A 4,680-nucleotide genomic window follows, 5' to 3' on the forward strand; every position below is an offset into this window, starting at 1 on the left:
TGTTGCCCTTTGGGATAAATTCATTTATCAAATACTGTATAAAGTGCACCAAACAGATTGTCTTTTCAATTCAAATGTATTAACTTTAACGGTAAACGTATCATAATGCACTTCCTAAAACAAAAATACTCTAACTGAAAATGAGCTGGATGATACAGCACATCCTGATATTGAGTTCTGTGTTCGTGGGTAAACATATTTTGTTGACAAGAGGCGCAAGATTTTAATCCAAAAGTTTAATTTTGATCTTTACACCTAAACCCAACCTTACCATTGAGTAATGTCTAAAATCAGAGGAAATGATAGATGAAAAACACTGATATACAAGCACCAAACACTGATTGTAAGCCAGTTTTTTCAATGTTTATCCTCGTGCACGTTAACGGAGGGGTCTGACATGAAAGCAAATGCCTTTTGACTTCAGTAAATGATTTACTTTTTGATCCACCATCACACAGAGACCAAAATCAGAAAACAGAATAGTTTGTGAACTGAGCAGAAAATGAGAGGCTCCGTACAAATCATTCGTTTTCGTCCTGTTTTCTGTTACCTCTGTGCAAAGTCAAGGTGAGTTTGTTCATGTCATATGCACCTTCTATACTTTTAACTGAACTTAATTGGTTTTAGGAGTGCTGAGTAGCACGCCTTCATGCGTGTGTTTATTTGTGCTTCTCAGAATGCCTTCGAGAGGACATTATCTACGCATAACACAGAGCTAGTTGAGAAAGGCCATACGATGATGGTCAAATAGTGAGAGTGAACTGCATTACGGGTTATATCGGCTTGTAAAATTAAAATGCGAAAAAGGAACATGGAAGGAGTCTATTAAGCGATCATGTGCAAGTAAGAGAATTATTAATATGATCAAATTTTTTGCATTAACACGGTGTTATAATGTTTGTTTGATTTCTGCAGAGAGGACATGTGGTCATCCAGGCGATGAACCAAATGCTGAGTTTATACTTGCAGACGAGACAGAGTTTGTTTTGGAGCAACAGTGGTGTACACTTCTGCAAGAAAAGGTATTCTTTTTTTTATTGTAGAAAATGTACACTATCGTCTTCGAGTCTGATGTAAAAAGTGGACAACATTGTGTTCACAGGTATTATATGACAAGCAAAATCAATTATCGCATCTGCAAAAGTGAAGGATGGAGCAATACTGTCCTTGTCTGTGAGGGTATGGCTTTTCTTTTTTTCTGTCTTTTGATTTCTCTTATGGCTTCTACACACTGTGCAATCTGGATAAAAATATTATCTCTAATAAACTTGGTCACGACATTATTGAATCGCTGGCCTACAGAAGAGTACAATTTTATCAGTATGTGCTAGTTGTAAACTAATATAGTAAGATAAATCACATTAAATCTAGTGAAGATTCAGTGAAGGACAATGCATTCATTATCGAATCCATACTTGTTTACTTTTTTTTAGCTCTTTTTGTATTCACGGTATTTGTTTCTCTCACTTCTCTCACTGTTCATACACAATGCAAAGCTATCTTATTTATCAGTTTTCAGTTTAGCAAATACTGTATATGTGTTAGCTCTTTAAACAAAAACACGTGCCTTTAATACTTACAAAAATATTGTACTATATTTATTCAAGCATTCTTTTTTATTTCTGTCTAGCTGATTTTTCTCCTGCAAAGTCAAAGCATTTTCAGTAACAGTTTCAGTGCGTTTTTTTTCAATGTTCTTTTCTTACCCTTAGTCTTAGTTCTGCATAATAATGTCTTCAACAGAAGTAACTCTGTGAGCTGAAGACAACTAAATTAGAGTAATCAGCATCTATCCAGAGGGGAAAACTATTTTCAAAGCTGAGAGAAAGTGATGATTACCTGCTCTGAGAGACACTGGCTCATTTTTACAAAAGAAACCAGCAAATTATTCACGTGCCTAAATAGTGGAGATTGGGATCACATGACTGAGTGTGCAGGTAAAATTAAAGAGAAATGTTATTTTTATGCACTTTTTTATGTTGTTATAAAAATTTTAATCTTGTTTCAGAGATTAGTTGTGAAGTTCCACATAATCAGCATGTGTATTATCCAAGCGGTTACTTTAGAAGAGATTTGAGACTTGGAGTGAAAAAAACATACAGATGTGAGTCTGGATATCGTGAAACAGCAAAAGAAGCAACATGTACACCAGACGGATGGACGCCAAACCCACTGTGTGCTGGTATGTTCTGCTACTAAATGTTATGTTTTTTGTTTGATTGATTTGTCTCCTGCAAATGGCAAAGCATTTATGGTAATAGTTTCAACATTTCTCATGATTCATCTTGCCCTGAGTTCTGCATAATTATGTCTTGAACAGAAATAACTTGTGAGCTTTAATCAGTTAAATTTGGAGGAAAAAATATCAAGTCAGATGGAAAAGATGTTACAGTCTTTGTTGTTTATTTTTTTATTAAAAGTGGTACTTGAGTCCTTCTCAGTCAAAGCATTTACTCATATACTTCTCATCTTTAGACCAAGTCTGCAAAACAAGCACATCACGTCCTTTAAAATCAGTTTACTAGTGTAATAATAATAATAAAAATAATAATAATAATTTTCTACATTGCACACATCATTCAAATCAAAGCTATTTTGTTTCATTTGGAAACACTGACATTTTAATTCTACACTAAATTACTAATAAACTACAGCAAGCGATCATGAATGAAAAAATACATACTTTGTTCACTTAGAAATCAAGACTTTGAATGTTTTGAGAAAGAAGGTAACACTTTATATTACAACCCACAGCGTATAGCAAAATAAACAGAATTTACAGCATGACCTTTTTTTTGGTTTATAATCATAGTGGACCTATTCAGCACCTTAAGACATTTATATGTTTACAAGCAAGTGAAAAAGCTACACACATATTGTGAGTTTTGAGAAATGGAGCCATAGTTTCAAAAACTGTGTAACCATTACAAAAACAAAAAAACACCAAGCCCACTGTGTGCTGGTATGTTCTGCTACTAAATGTTATGTTTTTTGGTTTTATTGAAACCATTACTGTAAATGTTTTGGGTTTTTTATAGGAGACAAATCAATGTTTGTCATTTTTCATTTTACAAATAGTTTTGCACACTTAGGCCTATGTCTTGAACAGAAGTACTTTTGCATGTGCTTAAATCAATTAAATGTATATAGAAAAAGAGATTAAACCAGAGAGGAAAATAATGTCACTTTTTAATTGCTTATACACTAAAATTGGTATGTGAGGACTACTCAGTCAATACATTCACTTAAATACCTTTAGACCAAGTCTGCAAAACTACAAGCACATCACATCCTTTAAAATCAGTTTGCTAGTGTAAAAAAACATTCTCTACATTGCACACATCATTCAAAGCAAACAGCTCTTTTGTTTCATTTGGAAACACTGACATTTTCCTGCCACACTAAATTGCTGATGAACTACAGCCAGTGATCATGTGTGAAAGCACTTAATTTGTTCACTAGGAATGCAGAACTCACACATGTATTGTATTCAAATCTTTGCTATCAGTATAGGTTGTATGATTATGCTGATGTGTGTTTTTAGAAATTGTGTGACCCAAGTCACTTTAATTCCCAGCCCCAATGGACAGTCATACAGCAAGTATGTTACGGTCTATCGGTGTGTTGCTCTAATTGCATGAAGTGTAAAACATTGTGGTAACACTTTATTTTATGCTCTCTTATATAGTTGCTTATTAGTGTAGCGTGTCTGTACACGAAGACAACACAAGGATGAGATCCAGCCCTGGTTTTAATCTGATCAGTGAATCACAGGCGACAGAGGCACGTACAGGAAAATCGACAGCCTGTGGCTATTACATAAAGAAACAAACAAACCAAAAACAATTACGTGGAAATAAAACTGATTACAAAAAAACGGACTTTGTGTTTTCATTGATACACGAATATACATACGTATTCATATATAGAACAATCATAATGCCACTCAATTCATGAAATTCATATTTTCGTTACATAATGAAATGGTAGTTATGTTAAAGCTCCTTCTAATAACATACACCTGAAGAAACGCTCCACCGCTTTTAAGCTTGTACTTTCATATCTCAGGTTCATCAACTCAACCCTTATTATAAAACACAGAATTTATAATGGTATAGACAACACACACACACACACACACACACACACACACACCTTGTTAGGGACGCTGATGGAAACAGGAGTTTCAAAGTGAATCAAAGTATTTATTTAAAGCAGCGATTAAGCACAGTCTTTCAGAATAAACAACACAAGATCACTGGGAGATCGGAGAAACAGGAGCTCTGTTATTAATCAACTGATTAATAAGTGATGTGTTAATAGCTTTATCTATGTTTTGAAGATTGCTTATAAATAAGTTACAAGGGGTTAGGTGATCACCACCCACAATATACAAGCACACACCACAGTTCCCTCAATGTCCGGTCTCATTCTCTCCACGAAGTGGACCACTGCTGACACTCTATTGAGTTAAAACCTCTGATACTTAGCTCTTGCGATGTTCTCCAGTTCCAGTTGTCTCCTGCGTTTTCCAGGTGCTCCATCCATCTCCGTGTCCTAAATTTCCAAGTTCCAACCATCTCAAGTCAAACCATCGCTCAAACCGCTTACACGCATTAATGCACTGAAAAAAATATTTAAAAATGTTTAAGGAAAGTGGCCCCAAACTATATATTTTTC

The 4,680-nt window shown here is 34.7% G+C and overlaps 1 long non-coding RNA gene across 1 annotated transcript; it reads left to right on the plus strand.

The window, feature by feature from the left end:
• Positions 1 to 1,822: 1,822 nt before the first annotated feature.
• LOC122327891 lies at positions 1,823 to 3,869 on the plus strand. The gene is made up of 3 exons (XR_006247733.1): positions 1,823 to 1,937; positions 2,009 to 2,182; positions 3,689 to 3,869. It is a non-coding gene; the product is annotated as an uncharacterized LOC122327891 (long non-coding RNA).
• The last annotated feature ends 811 nt before the right edge of the window (positions 3,870 to 4,680 follow it).

Source organism: Puntigrus tetrazona, chromosome 22 (assembly GCF_018831695.1).
Source record: "Puntigrus tetrazona isolate hp1 chromosome 22, ASM1883169v1, whole genome shotgun sequence".
Taxonomy (NCBI): domain Eukaryota; kingdom Metazoa; phylum Chordata; class Actinopteri; order Cypriniformes; family Cyprinidae; genus Puntigrus; species Puntigrus tetrazona.